Below are 23,717 nucleotides of genomic sequence, written 5' to 3'. Positions count from 1 at the left end.
AGTCGAGCCGTTTGCCCTTCCACAGATAACCTGGCGTCTGCTCCCAGAGGCTCACCACATCCATGCTAAGTTTAACGTGGACACTCCACCAGCTTAGCCTACTGCAGCTCAGAATGCCCAAACTCGAGATTCACTAGCTTCAGCCTCTCCCTAGAAGGGATTCTAGGGATGGATCGAGCTACAGCAAAATATTTATAGCAGCACAAACTCATTCCACTGGGGAATGGCTAAACAAATCCTAGCACATGAATTTAATGAGCCTTAAAACACTGCGAATAGAGTGAAAAAGAGAGTCCAGGAAAGACAGAAATGGTTGGGCTATAAACAGTGATTACAACAATGGAAATGGAAAAACAACAATAGACAAATGAAATGGAATACTGGGAAATTGTGACCAAACTAGTCGTTAAAGGAGACAGAGGGGAATTTACTTCTTGTTACCAAAGTGAGAGAACCACAGGGGTAAAACTCTCTCTGTAACATTGTATGGTTGCTATATTGGTTAGTTTTTGTCTCCAGTGCTCCATTCTTTTTTAAATGATTGTTAAAAGGGATGGCTCTTTTGGAAGGGAGGCGGAGGGATCTTTTGGAAAACATAGGTGAGATGAAAACAAAAATAATCCCCAAACTCTTAAGTTTTGTTGGGAATCTTTAGGGTTAAAATGTTAATTCTCCACTTTCAACATTGTGAATGTTTTGAAGAAAGACGAAGTAAATTTCACTAAGAATTTGTCTTTGTTTCTCCTTCAGCTAAACAGCATCTGTTTCAATTCCATGGCTCTCTCTGATTGAATATATTGCTCTGCCAGATGGCTCCTTCCCTTTACCCCTATGTAGTGAACCCTGATTGATAGTTTCTGAGCTCATTATTATTATTGGCAAATTGCAATTCCTACAGTAGCATAGTGTTAGTGATTTTTAAAATTCTCATATTACAAACAAATAAATTGAGAATCAATAAGCCTGTGACTTGACCACAGACACACTAGAAAAAAAGTGTCACACTTGGAAGTTGAGCCAAAAGATTCTTTCAGTCCTCTTAAAGATGGTCCCATCCCTCCTCTCCTTCATATACTACTTTATATACAAAATATAATACCAAACTTAAGGGCTTTCATATAATTCATTTAACATTTCCAACACCCCTTTGACTTACAAATGGTAGGTACTGTCAGCTAACAGTATCACAAAAGAGTTAAGATCAATGTTAATCAACAGAATGAAAGATTTTGTGCTTTTGTTGATAACAAAAAAAGAAGAAGAAACTACCATATGACTGGGTAAAGGTCCTTCAAGTTTGAGAGAAAATCTTACCTTTTATAAGTCTTTTCTGATATCTCTAAATGTTAGCATTTTCCTTTTGTTCATTATCTCTGATTTATCCTGTATATACTTATCAGAATGCAATTGTTTGAGGTTTTCCTCTTTAGACTTGAGATGTTTGTTTTGTTTGGTCTTTTTTTGTATCCTCAGTGATAGGCACAGTACCTGTCACGTGGTAGGAACTTCAATGCTTGTTGACCTCTAGCCATAAATAGATAGATTGCTTTAAAATAGATTAAGTGCTTATCTGTACACACATTACTTCTTTTCGTCCTCAAAATAGCCTTGTGAGGTCAATCTGATAGCTATCATTAATCTTATTTTACAAATGAATGAGCTGATGCTCTAGACTTGCCAAAGGTTACTTTGAAGGTGCTTTTCACCCAAGTCTTTTTTGATACCAAGTTCAGCATTTTTACATTTTGTTACATGGCCTTAAGGTATCTCAGGAAGTAGAAAAATGGAATTTGTAAATCAAGGAACTTTTTTTGTAAATAAAATGGAAAAGAATGTTGTGTTGAAAATTTTTGTAAAAAGACCACCCCCACCTCTCCAAGCCAGTATGGTATAATGGAATGAACATTAAATGGGGATTCAGAATTCAAATTCAAATCCCAGCTTTGTTAATTCAGAAAAAAATGGTTTTTTTAATCTTAAACAAGTCATTCAACCTCTCCTGATATCAAAATCTTCTTCTACAAATGATCACTACATCATTCTTTTATTTACAATCCATCCATCTATGTACCCACCCAAGGCATCTTACCATAGGTTAGTCTCTCCTAACCTGCTTCTCCTCATCTGGATCAAGACCCTCAACACCTTGTCTCCACAGAGGTCTTCCAAAATACAAATCACCAGTCTGGGGAAATGAAATCCACTGATCTTGAGAGCCCCAATATAGAGCCTAATCCATCTGATTCATCACTATGTATGCAAACTAGCCCACTTCACCTATTTCTGGTAGGTGGCTCTGAGCACCAGGCCATTATTCAGCCACTCTTTCAAATCACCCATCCACCCAAGTCTTCTCAACAACCCATTTTCAGCTTTCCACCTCCCAAGAACAAAATTTCCTTCCCTGCTCATACCCTTATGTGTGTTGTCCTCCCTCTTAGAAGACAAACTCCTTAGGATTGTCAACATGGAATCTAGAAACCCCAAACTTATAGCCTAGTAAGATCTGATGAACCCCAAGTTTTAGGACTAGGTAGAAAGTTGGAGACCCCAAAGTTTGTACTGGTTCTTGGTTCTGGAGAGTATCCACCGGGAGGAGAATCCCAGGCTTAGAAGTTTCAGACTGAATAATGAACCCTAAGTTAAATGACAATCCCAATTAAGTAGGGCTAAGCAAATGCTAAGTACTCTTTTAGTCTTAGGTAGTCTTCCCCATTGTATCAGAAACCCTTTCCTAAGAAGACCTACACTCAGCAGGGACCATCTTTTTAGTATCCATTGTAAGTAGTCCACGCATTCCCTTAGACCCTAGACTCTAGCTATGATCCTTTTCCCAAGCTTGATTGTATCCTGTTAGTATAGTTTGAACACTCCCATTTTCTTTGTAGCTATAGTGATGTCACCAAATGGTATAGAGGTTCCCCAATATTCTTTTGTTCCTTGGAGTTGTCAATCTAGTTGGCTCTCCCAGGGGTCAGTTTCCAGAGCATCTAGAATTCAATCTTTGGACTCTGTGTGGAGGTCTGGTATTACACTGAACCCCTTTTCCTTGATTAAAGAGTGGTTTTTCTGACTATTTAATAGTTATGCATGTTGGATAAAGAACTTTGATTCTCTATCTGTCTCTATCTCTGTCTGTCTCTATCTCTGTATCTGTCTCTCTCCCCCAATCATTAACTCATGCCTGGCACAAGCAAGGGCTTAATACACATTTTTATTCATTCATTATAAAATTATAAGTAGTTTCTCTAAATCCCAAACAAACAATTTAAAAATTCTAACTATCCTTATATATGGTAGAGGATGAATGGGTCTACTGGGGCCATTCCATGAAACCTGTTCGCAGAGCTCTCCTAGAAACTCCTAGGGACTCCAAGGACAATTACCTTCATATTTAGGGTCTGAAGAGCTTCCTAAATGGTCCTAACCAAGGAACAGCTCAGTAATGAAAAGACTGGCCATTTTAGAATTACATGAAAAGCCCTCAGTAACCCCTATAGGTCTATTCAAATTTCACTACAAATAAAATCACAATTTCTTTTGTAGGTCTAATTATATTAGGATATACCTGTACTATACCAATCGGTGGAATACATAGAACAAGACATCATTAAGTTGATTAAAATTTCAGCAGGAATATTTTTCTACTTCCTCTTTTAAAATGATATAAACTCACATTATGCCCAATCCTTAATTTATAGATTCGGGTATAATCAAGACCAAATATCAACATTGTTGACTCAGCTAGCTTCTTGATGGCTTCTTGCCATCATAATTATGGCATCTTAGTCACTTAATGGTATAAAATGGCCCATCCAGGTGGATTTGAGGCACTTCAGATTTCACAATTGTCCCAGGGTCACAAGAATCACCACATTGATGTGTGCTTCTAGCTGCCTTGATGATCAGCCTCAATTCTATAAGGAAGTGAGGTGTCCTGAGTGCTGAAGTATCTTGTTGAATATATATTCTATGCTTTAGTTAAGTAAATGTCACTTATACTAATTGTTAAACAACCTAGATCTTATTTTATTCCAACATTCAACTTAAACTAACACGAGAGGGTAGAGTCAGTTTCCACAGTGAGTTATAGAAGGAGGGCAGACAATGGAAGGAAGGGGCCACATCAGTTCCCCCAAAACATTCTGTATAGTTAACACCTAACAATATAGGAACCCCAGGAAAATTAAAGATATTTTTTACTGATGAAGTAGAAGGTATTTAAATATACCAGTTCCATACCCAAAGGGTGCTAAAAGAGTCTGCCCTTTGATCCAGCCATAGCACTGCTGGGTTTGTACCCCAAAGAGATAATAAGGAAAAAGACTTGTACAAGAATATTCATAGCTGCACTCTTTATGGTGGCCAAAAAATTGGAAAATGAGGGGATGCCCTTCAATTGGGGAATGGCTGACCACATTGTGGTATATGCTGGTGATGGAATACTATTGTGCTCAAAGGAATAATAAAGTAGAAGAATTCCATGGAGACTGGAATGACCTCCAGGAAGTGATGCAGAGTGAGAGGAGCAGAACCAGGAGAACATTGTACACAGAGACTGAGACACTGTGGCACAATCGAATGTAATGGACTTCTTTACTAGCAGCAATGCAATGATCCAGGACAACTCAGAGCAATTTATGAGAAAGAACACCATCCACATTCAGAGGAAGAACTATGGGGATAGAAACATAGAAGAAAAACAACTGTTTGATCACATGGGTTGATGGGGATATGATTGGGGATGTAAACTCTAAACAATCACCCTAGTGCAAACATCTATAGGTCTTGATCAATGACACATATAAAACCCAGAGGAATTGCATGTTGGCTATGGGATGGGGGGTTGGAGAAGGGCAGGGAAAAAACATGAATCTCTTTGGAAACCATGGAAATATATTCTAAATTAATTAATTAAATAAAAATTCCCCCCCAAAAAGGATGATAAATAAATAAATATGCCAGTTCCCCTTAAAATAATCCTGGGTGGACTGGGAAAGTGCATGACACCTATGTGGTGAGGGGTTATCAACTTTACCAACACTTTCTCTGTTCCTAGTGCAGAAACTAGTCAACATTTCTCTAAAACCAATATAGTTGCATAAATAACAGGAAAGAGTTGCTTGCATTTGTAAAAAGCCAATAATGGGGCCAATAAATGACAATTAACAAAGTCATTCTGCAAACAAACAATTTTCAGATGACATCAAGGATTGAAGCCAGATTGCCCCTTTTTATCTTTAACTTGGACAGCCAGGTGGGGCAGTTTGGTTGGAAGTGGTGTCTAGAAACCTGAGTTCAATTCTAGCTGTGTGACTGAGACAGAAACTTCTCAACCTCAGTTTCCTCATCTGTAAAGTGGTGATAATAGTATCTACTTCTCAGGGCTGTTGTGTGAATGAATGAAATAATATTTGTAAACCACTTAGCACACAGTAGGCATTTAATAATGATTGCTTCCCTTTTCTACTCTCTCCTAGGTTTTTAATGATATTCCTCTTTCCTAGTTCACCTCCTACCTACCCCACTACTCCTCAAGGTTCTTTGCTTGGTTTTTAGTTAGGTCATGCCTGTGAAAGATGGGAATCCCATAGGGCTTTGTCCTAAGTCCCCTTCTTATCTCTCTATAATGTTTTACTTGGTGATCTCATCAGCTCCTCCTGGGATTCAATCAGTATCTTCATGCTGGTGATTCCTAAATCTCCTTACCTCGCCCTCATCTCTCTAACTTCACACTGGATGTCCTATAAACATCTTAAACTTAACTTGTCCACAAATGAACTCCTTCTCATTCCTCCCCAACTCTGCTTTTCCTTTCAGGGGCGCCAGCATTCTCGTCAGACCTAGCTGTCATTCTGGATTCCCCACTTTCTCTCACCCAGAACCAATCTGTTGCCAAGACCAGTCATATCCCCTTTGATAGGGCCACAAGTCTGGTTCAAACCCTTATCACCTATTACAAGAGCAGTGGTGGTGTCCATGTCACTTATCTCCCATTGTAGTGGAACCTCCCATTGGCTGATAAAGTGATTTCTCCCTCTCCACTAAATGGACTCCAGTGGCTGTAGTAAAGTGAATTAGATAACAACTAATATTATTAGAATCATTATTGGTATATAATACAAGCTGCCTTACACATATCCTGAGCCTACCAAGAATTTAAACAAGAAGTGAAACCACTATTTCCATAAAAATTTGCAGGAGATATATTTTCTGAGCTCACACAAGAGTTACAACAGTATTTTTTGAATTCCCATACAAATTCAAAGGAAAATTCTGCATTTAAAAATCCATGTAGGGGGCAGCTGGGTAGCTACGTGGATTGAGAGCCAGTCCCAGAGACGGGAGGTCCTAGGTTCAAATCTGGCCTCAGACACTTCCTAGCTGTGTGACCCTGGGCAAGTCACTTGACCCCCATTGCCTAGCCCTTACCACTCTTCTACCTTGGAGCCAATACACAGTATTGACTCCAAGATGGAAGGTAAGGGTTTAAAAAAAAAATCCATGTAGGGGGCAGCTGGGTAGCTCAGTGGATTGAGAACCAGGTCTAGAGACAGGAGGTCCTAGGTTCAAATCTGGCCTCAGACACTTCCCCGCTGGGTGACCCTGGGCAAGTCACTTGACCCCCATTGCTTAGCCCTTACCACTCTTCTGCCTTGGAATCAATACACAGTATTGACTCCAAGATGGAAGGTAAGGGTTTAAATTTTTTTTTAATCCATGTAGCTGTGAAACTGAGGGATTTCCACCTAACTTTCAATTGGATTTGATTAATCTGCAATGTTTTTGTTGTTGCTTTATAGTTATTTTTCACTCATGAACAAAATTTTTAATAATCCCATTTGGGGCTTTCTTGGCAAAGATATTCGAGCTATTTACCATTATTTCCTTCTCCAGCCCATTTTACAGGCAAGGAAACCGAGGCAAATTGGGATAAGTGAGTTGCTCAGGTAATGACAACCTAAAAAAAGGCAACTATCAGGAGAAGAATCTGAGGGAATTCTATAAATGCATTCCAAACAGTGAATATGCTCGATTAAAATCAAATACTTGTGGAGTAATACCAGTATTTGGCAGTACCAGTCTGTGTAAAAATATATTTTCAAAGATGAAATACATAAAATTTCATTATAGATTAACAGACGAATACTTGCAATCAAATTTGATGACGTAGATGCTTCTTTTGAACCCCAATTAAGGGAAATGTTATCTTGCCCAAAAGAATATCATTATTCATATTAGTAGACCAATATTTCCAAAAATTATGCCAAATGATATTTTATCAATGAATATTTTGGGGAAATTTGTTTTTTCATAGCACACAAATCCCGTATCTTTGATTTTGTCTTTTGGCCATAAGGCATAAAATATTTACCATCCAGCCTTTTACAGGAAAAGTTTGCCGACCTTCCATTGACTATTTCCAATTTGTCCTGCATGTAGCTTGTTTGGACATTTTTTTGGCATATTATCTCTCCAATTATATTATGACCTCCTTGAAAACAGAAACTATCTTTTACAGTCTGTGTATCCCCAGAATCTTACATACCTTTTTATTGAATGGCTGATAGCCAAATAGAATAGAAAATAGAACCACGTAAGCCATCATTCTTTCTATAAATACAAAAAGGGAAGAAAACAAAAGTACTTTGTCCAGTTGCTGTGCTAAATGCTTAACAAATCTTGTTGTATTTGATACAACAGTGTAAGGTAAGTGCTCTGATTACTCTCATTTTAAACTTGAGGAAAAGCGACTTGCCAGTGGTTATACAGCTAGTAATTGTCTAGGGCTGGATTTGAACTCAAGTTTTCTCAAATCCAGTAGGTATAATAGAGAGTGAAAGCTTGCAACCACTTTCCTTTTACTAACTTTACCTTTACTTATGCTAACTTGTTCTACTAAAAATATTCATTCGATTTCTACTCAATGCTAGTAGAGATAAAAATTTATTAATCAATATTCAAAACAAAATGAACACTTCTAGGAACAACTAGCAACCGAGAAGTCATGGCAATCAGCAATTATGACTTCTCTGTCTGGCTAAAAGGAGGGGCTCCCTTTGGGATGGCCATCTGGCAAGTCTGTCAGTCTATAATGCCTTCTGTCAAGTACTAGGACTCCTGGAGTCTCAAATGCCCGGAATCAATTTTGGTCAGGATCCAGAAGCAGACCAATGGCTGATTAAAAAAAAGGGGGGGGGCAGCTGGGTAGCTCAGTGGCTTGAGAGCCAAGCCTAGAGACAGGAGGTCCTAGGTTCAAATCAGGCCTCTGATAACTTCCTAGCTGTGTGATCCTGGGCAAGTCACTTGACCCCCATTGCCTAGCCTTTACCACTTTTCTGCCTTGGAGCCAATACAGAGTATTGACTCCAAGATGGAAGGTAAGGGTTAAAAAAAAAAAAGTTGTTCTAGCTATGAGCCACATTAGCTGAACTTGAATTCTTATTTTGTAGTTGATTACTTTTTTTTTTAAACCACATAGTTGGGTTGGTAGTTCCTTAGGAAAACTAGTGATGAGGTTGTTTATATTTTTTTCTGTTGGTCCTGTTGGGACTCACATATGTTTATCAGTTGTTTAGAAATATACCTACTATTTTCTAAATCAAAAACAACTTATTCATTCAGTTATAAAATTGAGTCTTCAAACAAAATGGAGTCAGTTATGCTAAGCTAAAAATATTAGCTAGATAGCTTGGTGGATTGAGAACCTGAGTTCAAATCTGACCTCAGATACTTCCTAGCTATGTTACCCTGGACAAGCTATTTAACCCTCATTGCCTAGCCCAGTGATGGCAAACCTTTGGCACTGGTGCCAAAAATGATACTCAGAGAACTCTTCATGGGCATGCGGCCACCCCCCCCCCCCAGTTGCTACCCCCCATGCCCTGCAGTTCTTTAAGAGAAAGACAGAGGGACTCCGGTGGAGCTGCTCCCCTCCCCCTGTCCACCATACATGATGACATTTTTTCACATCCCCCATCCCTCTGCCTAGCAGCCCAATGGGAGCGCATGGGGGTAAGATGGGTGACTCACAGGCAGAAGAGCTGGAGGGGAGCAGAGTGCTAAGGCCACTCCACATCCCCTCTCTATAGTCCCTGAGGACATTCCTCATTTCCCCTGCCCCTCATCCAGTGGCCCAATGTGAGTGATGGGACAGAGTGTACCCAGCACTTGTGAGGGAGGGGCATGGCACACAGTCTCTGGGAGTGGTTGGGCATGACACTTGGTCTGGGGGTGGGGTAGGGTAAGGGACCTGGTACTCTGACTCTAAAAGTTTGCCATCATTGGCCTAGCCCTTACCTTTTTCCTGCCTTGGAACAATACACAGTATGAATTCTAAGACTGAAAATAAGGAATTAAAAAAAAAAAGTTATTTCCATGACAGCAGGAAAATATAAAGAGAAAAATTCCATTCAAAATAATTATGAATATCTAAAAAAAGCTAATAATCTACTTAATATATATTTGGAAATTTTAATGCGGCCATAAAATATTCCCAAATAAATGGAAAGAAATGAATTGCTTATAATTGAATCAATTTAATAAAAATAATATTACTTATGTTAATTTACTTTTTTTCCAGGCCATACAACAAATTACTAAAGGGATACTTTATAAAGCTAAAAAAAAAAAACAACAAAACTTAAAAAACTGATCTGGAGGGGAAAAAAAGGTTAGGAATCTCAAGAGAAATAGTATAGAAATGCAAAATGAAGGAATTGTGACCAGAAAAGAATTTACTTACTATCTGAGTGACCCGGGGCAATGATGACTTGTCCTCTGAAACCCCCATATTGACCCTTGTCCCAGTTTGAACAATAATAAACTTTCAAGTTCCATTACCCTAGCCAGTGATGGCAAACCTTTTAGAGAGCTTAGAAACTGAGTGCCCAAACTGCAATCCTCATACCTCATATGAGCCTCCTGCCTTACTTCCATCGGGGAGGGAGGAAGAGCTCCAAATCGGCTGCTGGGCAGAGGGGCTGGTAATTGGAGAAATGTCCTCAGGCACATGGGGGAGAGCAACCCCCCTCTGGCATGCTCTGGGATGCGTGCCAAAAGTTTGCCAACACAACATCTAGACAGTATTGGTGGATACAATCTAAAGAACTACCATTTTTTTTCTTAGTTTCTCCTCTTGTATCTAAGGCTGCTCCCAGCTACACCCTCTGTTCCAAGTACTTTCTGTAAAGTTTATCCATTCTTTCCAATACTTCCTAAAGTATACACAGGAGTCCAAATTCTGCAATTCAGTGGAAATTCCCAATAATTATTATGTCTTTTCTGAGTCCCAGGTGGTCCCAGGGCAGTTGGCTCTGTGTGGTGTCTATGATTATTTGTCTTCGTTGTCTTGATTAAAAACTTGTTCTAATATAATTACTCTAGTAGTTATGAGGTATTTTACAGGTTGACATAGTTAACCTGTTTTCTTCAGTTTCATCTATAAAATAAGGATAATAATAGTACTGTTAACTAGAAAAAACACAGAACTATTAAATAGTCAAAAATCACTCTTTAATCAAGGGAAAAGGGGTCAGCACTACTAATAGGACAGCAGAGCTGCTTTCCAAGACTGCACAGAGTCAAGAGGCCCTGGCCACCAGCCCCTGGGAGTGCCACCTGAGGAACAAAAGAACTTGGGGAACCTATATACCACTCTAGGTGACCTGGGGGCTTGGAGTGAGAGGGACAGTTGATTGACTTTACAATGGTGAGAAAGGAAAATGAGTTCCACAAAGGACACAAAAGGGAAAGACTCAGCCCAGGGCTGGGCCACCTTGGTCATGGACCTTAGCCTAGGGGGAGAAACCATTGGGACAAAAGGGATGCTTAACATTGGATGGGATTAGCTGTTCCCACCCAAACTACCAGGAAGTTCACTGGCTGGTGAAGAGGGACCTTCCCTCAGGGGAAACCTCTCCTGTGACAAGGTCCAAACCTGGGCTTTCTACCTCCCAACTAAGTTAACTGGGGATCTCTAGATTTCCGTGTGGACAGTACCTCCTTCCCAGGGTTGTTGTGAGGATCAAATGTGATCATTGTAAAGGGCTTAGCTAATATCAGTGTTAACTGTTATTATTATTATTAATAATTAGGGGAAAATAGACTTAGACTGTGTAATTTCAGTGTGAACCAAAAGTATGTTGTGGCAACCAACCAAAGCTAATGTGATTTAGCAGAAGCTAATATATGGAGGAGCGCTGAGGTTTTAGAACTTCAAAACACTTATTCTTTGATTGCTGACATATTTGCATAATAAGACAGGAAATTGGACGGAGAGTCTCCTTAGAATACTTTTTATTCTGGCTTAAATTTATTTGCTAGTAATTTTTAGAAAATATAAGGGGGAAGCTAGGTGACTCCCTGAAAATTGAAAGCCAGGCCTAGAGTTGGGAGGTCCTGGGTTCAAATTTGACCTCAGATACTTCCTAGTTATGTGACCCTGGGCAAGTCACTTAATCCCTACTGCCCAGCTCTTACCACTCTTCTGCCTTGGAAGCAAAACACAGTCTTGATTCTTAGATGGAAGGAAAAGGTTTAAGGAAAAAAAGAAAAGAAAATATAAGATTATCATAGGGCCAAATGGCACAGTGTAGAGAATGCTGGGCCTGGAGTCAGGAAGACCAGAGTTCAAATGTTAACTCAGATGCTTACTAACTAGTGACCCTAGGCAAGTTACTTAACCCTGTTTGCTTCAGTTTTTTCATCTCTAAAATGGGCTGAAGAAGGAAATGGCAAACCACTTCAGCATTTTTTGCAATGTAGATCCCAAATGAAGTTATGAAGAGATGGTAGGGACTAAAATGACTGAAAAGCAAACAAAAAAAGAAAAGAAAAGAAAAAAGATTATCAAGCAAAGTTAGCTTGCTATCTGCAAGGGCAAAGTTTTGATCTTCAGATAAAGGTTTTAAAGTAAAAAGCCTCAGTCTTAAACTAGGGGTGCCCACAACTAACTCTTGCTAATTGGAAATGATGGACAAAAAGGTTCATCCTGAACCAGAACGATATTGTTGTTTATGGAAGCTGAACTGGCTTGTGATCCTGAAGAGCTGAGTTTACTAGACCACAGAGGGGAGCAAAGGCTAACAGTAAGGTAGCAGAGAGACTAGTGGTGAGAGCAATGGAACCCATCACCATCACGTGTAGACAAGAGGAAGCCCAGTAAATGTCAACCTAGTAATAAGAGAGTGCTGACACTATTAGAAAGCTCCTACACTACAGGTGAGGCAAGTTGCCCCTTCCTAGCTCTCTCATGGGTTCTTATGCGTACTCACTCTCTCTGCTGCTGCTGGATATATTCATGCGCTCCAGGTTCATAAGAGGAATGTTCTATTGAAAATCCTCCTGGTGGGCAATTTCGTGAAGTGTTTTTGCTTTGAGATAATTATGTTTTCTAGATGAAGAAGAAAAATTAAATATATACACGGGGGCTTCTGAGTTATTGTTTTGAATGGATATGGCATAGCTATTCTAGTGGACTGGCCCACCATGCTACAGTTACTAAATAGAAAATTCTATTCAAAACCAGGAAAATGACAGCCTGACTTCATTCTTCCCTGGTAAGACCACATGAGAGTATTATCTTTAGTTCTAGTTCTAGTCCAAGTTTCAAGGTAGACATTGGCAAGTAGAATGTCCAAACATAGGGCAACCCCGTCAAAAGAACTGGAAATTCTGCCTTGTAAAATAGACTGAAGAGACTAGGTACACTTAACCTGGATTAGAAAAGACCTGGGGATGCCATGAGAACCATCTTGAAATATTTTGAAGGGTTATTTTATGTGAAAAATACACTAGATCTGTTTTGCTTGATTCCAGAGGGCAGAACCAGGAATTTACAAAAGGCAGCTTTAATCTGGGTTGAAGAAATTTTATTCCCTAAAATAAAATGTACTCCAGTGTAGAATGGAGACTGTGTATATAAACACTTTGGGAAGAGATGATCAAGAAGAGCCTGGGGGGTCTACGCCTAAGATTCTCTGTGTCTGTAGAGGTTCCTGATTCCTGTTCTGCTCATTCTATTTTCCTCAATATTTAGCCTTCTGTGAGGTAGACAGAGAAACCAGACTGTCTCCGTTGCTATAGCAATAGCTGTATTCTCATCCCTGCCTCCTCCTCCCCTCCAGCCCATCCTGTCCTCCCCCTCTTTGGAATCTTTTGTTCTTTTCAAGCTCCTGGTTTTAACCACACCCTGGCTGGAAAAGGAAATCCTGAGGTTGGGTGTGTCTGTGTGTGTGTGTGACAGAAAACAGGTGGCCCTGCAGTGACTTAGCTGGCAGGAGACAATCCTGGTTGTGGTGATGGTGTTGATAGGTTGGATCTGGGCTCTGAGGAGTTGGAGGAGGAGGGCTAGAATTATCTTGAGAAGAGGATGAGAGAGAAGGAAGAGAGCTGAAAGGTCAGGAAGGAAGAAGGAGGAAGATGTTTGTGTCTGTTTGTGACTTTAGCTTTGGCTTTTTAACAGACTTAATAGCAGTTAATAGTTTTCTGTTCTGGTTTGCCTCCTTTTTGAAACTTCCTTTTCTTGTTTCTGCAACATCATCTATTGCCTGATGCCATGTGGGAGTGTCTGTGTGGAGTGAGAAATTAGTCTGTTATTCTCAAGTTATTAAAAGTCGTTAATATTTAGAGGTTGGTGTCTCCCCCTCCCCCCCATTCTTACCAAAGCTTTGCAGTTTTAGGGGAGCCTGCCTGGGAATTGCCCCAGGCAGGAGTCCCAGGCTGATGGTCTTAGATCCTGAAGTACCCTGGATCAAATCTTAGTACTAATCTTGAGTACCCTTTTGTCCTTGAAGACTCTCTCTTGGTAGCCCCTCCTAGATAATCCAGTGTTGAGCTATTCCCCCCTTTGTTTCTGTCTCCAATTTCTGGGTCATTTCTTTAAAGTATTGATTGGTTTGGATGTCTCCTTAGTGAAGCTGTTCTCCAATTTCTTGAAGATGTTAATTAGCTCGAATGTGTTCTTTGTGAAGTCAAACTATTCAACTTTCTGTCTCCAACTATGGTAAAATGTTAACCCCCCTTCTGGGAGACTTGATTGCCTCAGGATTCTCCTATAAGTAAGGGATTTTTCTGTGAATTTGGGGGCATTGGCCACAACTTGAGGCAGTGTCCCACATTTTCTCTGTAATCCCTTGGGGCACTATCTTGGGTCTGGGACTTGAGATAGTGCTCCTCACCCTATTCCTCTCTCAATAGAGCGTTCTATTTTAAATGATTGATTTCCATAGTCATATATTTTTTAGGAAGTGGTAAGAGAGTGAACTTTGAAGTTTCTGAGGCCCCCTCAATTTCCACTTCACACAACTCAAATGGGTTCAATTAATACTGTAATAATGTAGTACCATAAAAAGTGTGGTGAACTTTCCTCCTGAGCTTGGTGTCTCTGGGTTAAGAATCAGCCACTGGAGATGGTATCTTGGGCTAGTGATTTAATCTCTGGGCATCTCCTTAAGGGGGATGTTGTATTCTAGAAGATTCACCCTTTGGAAAACTAACCACTGGTTTCTTCACCTACAAAATACAATAATTGAACTGGATGGACTCCCCTTTGAGATGTAAATCTATGACCCAAGGCTAAATAGTCATAAATAAGGACAGAAACTGGACCCATAATTGCATTCTATGATGCAAGTGGATACTTCTCTGCAGCTTGTAGTTTTCACAGATTTGTGTGGAGCACCAAGTAGTCAAAGGCCAGCCAGAGTGGATCTAAAGAGTAATAGTTACTACAAATCACTGCCTCTTTTTGTTTGTTTCCCACCTTACCAACTGCCTGCTGGACAACTATCAACTAACCACCGCCTAGCATCTTACATTTCTCATGTTCCACCCCTTCTATACCTGTTTCCTTTTTATTCCTGTTAAAGACATCATCCAAGTGTCATCCTCTCTTCACTCCTTGTCAGTTCTGTATTTGATGATTTTCTAAATCTGGTAATTTTTATGCAATAATTCTCACATCTGTCTCTTTTGCATTGTAATATAGCAAATAACTCCTAATTGCTCGTATAGTCCGTCAACGTGGAATCTAGAAACCCCCAAGATTGCAGCCTAGTAAGATCTGATGAACCCCAAATTTTAGGACCAACTTGTAAGTTGGAGACCCCAAAGCTTGTCCTTGTTCTGGGTTCCAGTGTGAATTCACCCCAAGGGAATCTCAGGCTAGCAGTTTAAGACTGAATAATAGCCCTAACTAAGGTAAAGGACCATCCCATTTAAGTGGGGCTAAGCAAATGCTAAGTACTCTTTTTATTTTAGGGTGTCTTCCCCGTGGTATCAGAGGCCCTTTCCCAGGGAGACCCACACCTGGGCTGGGAGCATCCTTTAGTATCCATAGTAGGTAGTCCATTCCCTTAGACCCCAGCCTCTAGCTATGATCCCTTTCCCAAGCTTGATTGTATCCTGTCAGTAGAGTTGTGAACACTCCTATTTCCTTGTAGCTATGGTGATGTCAATCATCTTTCCCTGCCCCTGGGTCCCCCAAATGGCATAGAGGTTCCCCAAATTCTTTTGTTACTCAGAGTTGTCAATCTAGCATGGTTGGCTCTCCCAGTGACCAGAGCAACCAGTCTCAGCAACTCTGTGTGGGTGTGTAGCTCACAGTTCTGTGTGGAGGCCTTGAGGAGAACACTGTACCCTTTTCCTTGATTAAAGAGTGGCTCTTCTGATGAACAGTTTTGTGTTTTTTTTCCCAGTTAACAATTCTTTCTCTCTTTTCTTGTTGGTGAGTCATTTTTCAGTTGTGAATGACTCTCCAAAACCTCATTTGGGGTTTTCTTGATAAAGATGCTAGAATGATTTGGCATCTCTTTCTCTAGCTCATTTTACAGATGAGGAAACTGAGCCAAACAGAATTAAGTGACTTTGGCCAGGGTAACCCAGCTAGTTAGTGTCTGAGGCCAGATTGGAACTCGGAAAGATGTCTTCTAGGACTCTGGGACTTGTACCCTATCCACTGCCTCCCCTAGCTGCCTTCTCTTCTTTTAGCATTCTATTTAAAATCCAGTGGACATATGTTTCTTGCTCCTCGGACAAAAAACAAATCCCTCATCTTGACATGTAAAGCTACCCAAATGGAAAGTCTTTCCTTATTTTCCTAGTTACAGGTGCTCTTTCTGTCCCCATTTTATCTTGCATGAATACCTATGGTTCTTTATCTCTAAGGGAAAATGTGAGCTCCTTTAAGGGCCAGGAAGATTGCTATTTTTTTTAAGGCTTTGTATCCTAGTTCCTCATACATACAATGCTTTGATTAGTTGGCCCTTCATGGATGTTGACATTTTGCTTGTGATTTGCTTTTGATTATGTCTGTACTTTTGTCTCCTGTGGTCCTCTTGTGTATCCACCTCAAGTCTGGGGAAGGGGAAAGGAAGGGAAGATGACCAGAGGCTTGGACTGGAAAGTAGGAGAGACCCTAGGGTGGAGGGACCCAGAGGTGGAAGATCTTTTCTCAAGCCTGTGATATGCTAATATTTAATAAATATGACTAAAGAGCTAGTTGGAGGCCAAATCCACAGCAGTTGTACCCCATATACTGAGCCTGTGACTGGAGATGGGGAGATGTTTAAGATCCACCCTTTGGAGTTTTTTGGACTTCTCTAAAAGGGCAATGAGTACTCCTCTCTTCTTCCTCATCTTCCCCCAGCTGCCTTCCCACGTCTCTTCCCTTTTCCCCTTAAGAACAGCCCATTCTAGGCAAAACCTTAATTGTTCTTATCTGTTGCAGGGTTGCCGGATTTTGTTCCAGATACTGACCCTGCTACTCCATTCCTTTTACATTTTTATTTTCAGGCCTGAATTCTCTTCCTTGCCCAATGAGGAAGGCAAAGAATCCGATTCCAGAAAACATCATCAAAAACTCACTCACGGGGGCCTCAGTGCTTCGTTACCCAAAAAGCCCGTTTCGCAACCATATGTTTCCAGTAACATTTTCCTCTTTCTTCTTTGCCTTAAAGTTTTGAGTGTTCCTATTACTGTTGATAGTGAAAAGGTTAGTGACTTGCCTTATCTGACCCAGTGCTTGCTTAGGGCAATGCAGCTGTCGGGAGAATTATAGCTATTTAATAAATGCTTATTGACTTGAATTTGCAGAAGGAAATGTCAACAGGGAATCTAGGAACCCCAACTGGTGGCCTTGTGGGATCTGATGAGTCCCAAGTTTCAGGATTAGCTAATAGGTTGGAGACCCCAAAGTTTGTCCTTGTTCCTTGTTCCCATTGAATCTGCCCTGAAGGGCAGGGAATCCCAGGCTGGCAGTTTCAGACCGAGTGGGGGATCCTCAGGGGAATGACAGTCCTAGTTGAGTGGGACTAAGCCTATGCTAAGGACCCTCTTTGTCTTAGGGGTCTCCCCTATTGTATCAGACCCTTTCCCAAGAAGATCCACACCAGAGCTGGGACCATCCTTTAGTATCCCTTGTAAGCAGCCCCTTCCCTGACAGCCAGCCTCTAGCTAGGATTCCTTTCCCAAGCCTGATTGTGTTCTGTCAGTGTAGTTTGGACACTCCTATTTTCTTTGTAGCTAGAGTGATGTTGTCAAATAGAAAAAACGCAGCAGAACTATTAAATAGTCAAAATCACTCTTTAATCAAGGGAAAAAGGGGTTCAGCGCTACTAGGTTGTGACACAACAGAGCTGCTCCCCAAGACTACACAGAATGACACCCTGGTCACTGACCCCTGGGAGTGCCAGGGACTCAGGATGAACTTCAAGGAACAAAAGAATTTGGGGAACTTATATACCATTCTAGATCACCCGGGGGCTTAGGGTGAGAGGGGGCAGTTGATTGACTTTACAATGGTAAGAAAGGAAAATGAGGAGTTCCAGATAGGAATAACAGCAAAGGGGCTGATGCCCTACAATGGACACAAAAGGGAAAGACTCAGCCCAGGGCTTGGTAATGGACCTTAGTCTAGTGGGAGAAACCAATGGGACAAAAGAGATACTTAATATTGGATGGGATTAGCTGTTCCCACCCAAACTACCAGGAAGTTCACTGGCTGGTGAAGAGGGACCTTCCCTCAGGGGAAACCTCTCCTGTGACAAGGTCAAAACCTGGGGTTCTATACTCAAACTAAATAAACTGGGGATCTCTAGATTTCCATGTTGACAATGTCAATCATCTTTCCCTGCCCCTGGATTCTCCAAATGGCATAGAGGTTCCCCAAATTCTTTTGTTCCCTGCAGTTGTCATCTAGCGAGGTGGCCCTCCCAGTGGTCAGTGACCAGAGCAGCCAGAGTTCAATCCTCAGACTCTGTGCAGTCGTGTGTGGCACGCAGCTCTGTTGTTGAGGCCTCCTAGCACTGAACCCCTTTTTGCCCTTGATTAAAGAGTGATTTTGACTATTTAATAGTTCTATGTTTTTTCCTAGTCAACAGTAAGAAATGTCTGAATGGGTATTTACACAGTTATTTCCTGAATCCAGATTTGGAACTACGTGCTCCAAAATATGCCAGGTCACTGATATGCTTGAACAAACTGGTTTACTCTGCAACAGGAACACAAAACTCTTAAGATCCTTTGCCACTACCTCTCTGCCTTTGTTCCTAATATTCTCTGGGTTTAATATGTTCTGAACACACCAACAATCTGAGTTTATTCTCTATTCTCTTCCTTCATGGAGCCTTTCTTGCATCTTTCTTTGTCAGAATACATCTCTCACTTGTCAGAATTCTCACTAAACTTGGTCTACTCCTTCCTTATTTTAACAATAAGTCATGTTTTTAAGGCTACGTAATGTTTAAAAAGTGCTTTCCTAATGACAATCCTGATATGATCTAAGCAGTACTAAAAAGTTGAAAGTTGCTGGGCAGGGCCATGGAAGAGAAGTTTAGTCCCAGACTGCTTTTTCTCATTTATAAAATGAGTATGGCTCTTTTCCTACTAACCTAAACAATTAAGGCACAATATTCATGTGAACTATTATTTTGTATTCGAATTATTTGTGCATGTTATACCTCCTTTACTCTTATGCAGAAACCACACAGAAGGGCCTGACATGGCCAATTGATAAGCATTTTTTCATTAGAAAGTATTGAATTTAATAGAAACTATTGTAAACAAGTCCATTTATCCATCAGCTTAAAACAGACTTTTACTAGCCAAATAAAAGCTAAAATCTAGAGATACAAATATCATTGAGGTTGAGGGGTACTGGGAACACAATTCAGATTTAATATTAGACTGGTCGTTTTTCAGGGTTTACTAGGGAGTTTCTGAGTTACTGATTTGTGAAACTGAGTCACTGAGGCGTATTGAAGCTTAGTGTACCTGTATGTATTGTGTGGGCCTTTATGATTATAATCTTGTCAATTCCATAGGTAAGGGACATTGATGAGAGATAGCATGCAAGGGGGACTGAATGGGCAATCTTCTCTTGCCAAGGGCCACTCTGTGGCCTCCTTAGCTACCACGGGTGACTCTGTCAAGGCGTTGGGGTGAGATGATGGCTCCCAGCAGTGGATAGCGTAACACTGACAAATCTCACGAGTGAAACATTATTCATGCCCCACTACTAAACCTAATCCTGAGAAGTAAGGGACCTTCTGTGAAAGAAGCAGAAGCAAGACAAGATAAAAAAGAAAAGCAGATATTCCTCCCTTACTGTACCTGTACGTGGCACTATTTTTGTTCAGGTTCGAAGTGCCCACTTTCCCCAGCTCTATATGTCCATATGCTACTGCATTAATCTCTTCTAAAGACCTCTTCTGGAGTGGTGAAACAGTTGTCAGCATGGAATCTAGGAACCCCAGACTTGTGGCTTAGTGGGATCTGGTGAACCCCAAGTTTCAGAATTAGCTTATAGGTTGGATACCCCAAAGTTTGTACTTGCTCCCTTTTCCCATGGGAATCTACCCTGAAGGAAACCCAGGCTAGCAATTTCAGACTGAGTGGGGGACTCTCAGGGGAATGACAATCCTGGTTGGGTGAGACTAAGCCTATGCCAAGGACCCTCTTTGTCTTAGGTGTCTCCCCTATTGTATCAGACCCTTTCCCAAGAATCACACCTGGGCAGGAACCATCCTTTAGTATCCATTGTATGTAGCCCCTTCTCTTACACCCGGCCTCTAGCTTTGATTCCTTTCCCAGGCTGGATTGTCTCCTGTCTCTATAGTTTGGACACTCCCATTTCCTTTGTAGCTATAGTGATGTCCAGCATCTTTCCCTGCCCCTGGATTCCCCAAATGGTATAGAGGTTCCTCAAATTCTTTTGTTCCCTGGAGTCCATCTAGCATGGTGGCACTCCCAGGCGTCAGTGACCAGAGCAGCCAGAGTTCAATCCTCGGACTTTGTGCAGGTGTGTGTGGCTCGCAGCTCTGTGTCGAGGTCTCCTAGCACTGAACCCCTTTTTGCCCTTGATTAAAGAGTGATTTTGACTATGTAATAGTTCGGTGTTTTTTCCCAGTCAACACAGTATATGTGCACATTCTCTCCCTGTGCCTTGGGGTACTATTTTAATTTAGGCATTTCAATGTCCACTTTCCCTTATTTAGCAATAGGACATGGCATTAGAAAGTAGGAAATAACATACTTCAGAGAAAATAAAGTTACCGAACAAAACACCTCTTACCCTTCCAGCTGAGTATAATAAACTCCCCTACACCATTTTCACGAAAGATAGATAAAGCCCTGCTTGGAGAGGCAGATATCTGATTGGCGAAATATTTTCCCACAAAAAACGGATCCCTTGAAGTCTGTATATCTTTGTGGCTCTGATAGCAGGCTTTAAGGGCAAATTAGGCAATATGTGGTTTCTTGTGAAAGGAAAATTGTTTTTTATTGCTTTTATATTATTATTGATCATAAACCAAGTGATCGCATATTATCCTTTAGGTAGATAACTACAACTATGTTTTTCAGAATGCTAGACCTAGTTAGTAAACTATGTATAAGATGTCAATTATAATAATATTTATATTATAATTTATATTTTATAATTTATATTATAATATAATATTATATTATATATTATATTATATATATATTATATATGTTATATATATATAATATTATATTATATAATAATAATCCTATTAACCATAGGATTAGAAAGGATATAGTTTGGTATATTAGAATGGCATCTAACTAGATTAAGAATCTCTGTTGGAAGAATAAAAGTTTCAGGTCAGTGTAGTTATCTTGGGAAACTGAAACCCATGCAGAAGGAGCTGTGCTCATCTGGGATGGCGAGTGCTCAGCTGACCTGAGGAAATCAAAGGAAAACAACCTTGGCATGCCCAGGTGTTGTTTTATCCTGTGAAGATTTATGCCACCTAAAGAGTCCCCAGGGAATTATGGCCAAGAAGTAATATGATCATTCTAGAGTTTTAATTCAATTTTCTCATCTTAATCTTGCAGTGGAACTTACCACCATATCAAATGTTCCAAACCCTTGCTACCAAATGCTATACAGCAGTGATAGCAAACCTATGGCATCGGTGCCAAAGATGGCACTCAAAGAGCTCTCTATGAGCATGTGGCCACTCCCCCCCACATACACAGTTTGTCACTAGAAAGTCAGAGGGACTTGGGTGGAGCTGTTCCCCTCCCCTTCTCCACAAGGCTTGATAACATTTTTCACATCCCCGCCCCTCTGCACAGCAGCTGGCACAGGGGGTAAGGGGAATAGCTCACAGGCTGCAGAGCTGGAGGGGAGGGGATCACTCTGGTCACTTCCCTCCCCCTCTTCACCTTCACTGAGGACATTTTTCACATGACACACCCCTCTGTCTAGCAGTCCAATGGGAGAGCCTCCCTCCCCTTTGTGGGGTTAAGGGTGGTGGGCACAGCACATGGTAGGGGCACGGCAAGTCACTGGGTCTGGGAGGTGGGGTGGGACCCTCCATTCCATCTCTAAAAGGTTTGCCATCACTACTATATAACATGTTTCTTAACATATGTGTCTTCTGCCTTGTTCATAACTTATGCTAATCAACTTTCAAAAACGTATGTAAAATATGCTGTTTAACATCTAGAGGGCGTCTTTGCCACAGGCTGGGCATGGGGAGACCTCCAGTTTTAATTTCCACAATTAAAGTTTGGATCTTCAGCTCAGAATGATGGTCCAGAGATTTCTTTATGTCTTACACTTGGAAGATTGTTTTTTTTTCTTTTTCTTTTATACTGTAGAGTGATCCCACTAGATTGCTATGAACCAGTATCAACCCTTTAAAATACTTGACTGTTTTCACTTTTGAGTTCCAATTGGCATCTTCATCACATACAAATATGGTTTGGGAGGTGCTGCTGGAAGGCATGTGTGACTTACTTCCTCCTCAATGGCCTTGTGTAGTACAAATGCCTTGTGTGCCCCCATAATGAAGATCATGGCTTCTCTGGGATCCATGACTGTGTCCACACTCACCAGAGTCATCGTGGGGATTTTGGAGAGTTCTCCACTGAAGAACTGAGCACTGGCTAGGGTGGTATCCATGGCTAGAGTTTTCCCTGGGGTCTTTGATACCAGACTTGAGCCAGACTTATTGAAGATGATGTTATCCCTCAGGACCAATACTGCCTACAAAACAGCGCCATCTCACCAGCTTCCTTGATCTTCTCTTCAAAAACATTACATTCTGTCTGCAGAACACAGCATTCCCATCCAGGATGTGGGTGTTCTGAAGACAAATGTCAATGTGTTCAAAGAAGCTGTTCCAGGGGTAGCTGGGTGGCTCAGTAGATGGAGATCCAGTCCTGGATGGGAGGTTCAAATTTGACCTCAGATACTTCCTCACTGCGTGATCCTGGGAAAGTCACTTAACCCCAGTTGCCTAGTCTTTACTATTCTGCCTTGGATCCAATACTTTAGTATTGATTCTAATTCAGAAGGTAAGGGTGAAAAAGAAAAGTTCCACATGAAGGAGTGATCACGTGAGAGGCTCATATATTTCTCCATGTTAAATGTCTTCATTTAGGTCCCTATTCTTAAAGCACTCAACCAGCTTCTTGTAGCACTGAAGAGGGATACACCTAGTAGGAAACCCAGGGTGAAATATGCATCTGGCTCTGGTCAAAACTGGATAATTTGATTTCTGATGTCCTTGGCATCCCATTTTGATGTTCCAGAATGATGAGTTTCATTGTTCCTCTCCCATCCATAATCCTGGGTTCCTGGAACACTGAAACTCCTTCTCTGGGTCTAAAGTCATTAAGAAGCCTTTATCAAATGGGCCATTCTGTGCCAGTCCCTGTGTTAAACCTTGGGGGGGGGGGTTAAAAAGAAAGGCAAGAAAAGGTCCTTCTTGGTCAGGAACTCATAGTTCTAATGGAGAAAACAACATACAAATAAATAACTGAACAAGCAAGATATGTTCAGGATAAATTGGGAAGGATCCAGAAGCATTAGCATTAAAAGCTTCTTGTCTGAGATCTTTAGCAGAAACTAAATAAATCCCTCCCAGGCCTTCTTTTCTGCTTAGATGAACTCTATGACTCCTAATGATGATAAGATTTGGAGAGGACACATGTATTATCTCCCCTCATTAGAATGTAAGCAAACTGTTTTTGTTCAGTCCTTCATCATGGCTCATTCCTGTTGACTGTTTTATTTTTCTTTACCTACTAGAATAGATTTCAAGCTCCCCGGTCTACAGCAATAGCTGCTAATTCATGTGTAATTCTGATTGTAGCTCTGGTTCTTTCTCTCTATTTGTGTTTTTTCTTCATTTGACCTGGAAGCTCTATCTTTTGGTTATAACGTTCTTTGGGATTTCTTT

At 40.9% G+C, this 23,717-nt stretch overlaps 1 protein-coding gene and 1 pseudogene across 1 annotated transcript in view; both read right to left on the bottom strand.

The window, feature by feature from the left end:
• Nucleotides 1-23,717, bottom strand: part of SLC37A1 (solute carrier family 37 member 1) — a 183,831-nt gene that overhangs the window by 140,427 nt on the left and 19,687 nt on the right. The gene's annotated exons all lie outside the window — the stretch shown is intronic.
• Nucleotides 21,986-23,082, bottom strand: LOC100023849 (glucosamine-6-phosphate isomerase 1-like; annotated as a pseudogene).

Source organism: Monodelphis domestica, chromosome 4 (assembly GCF_027887165.1).
Source record: "Monodelphis domestica isolate mMonDom1 chromosome 4, mMonDom1.pri, whole genome shotgun sequence".
NCBI lineage: Eukaryota > Metazoa > Chordata > Mammalia > Didelphimorphia > Didelphidae > Monodelphis > Monodelphis domestica.
The sequence above is the reverse complement of the archived record's forward strand: the minus strand, read 5'-3'. Positions and strand labels throughout refer to the sequence as shown.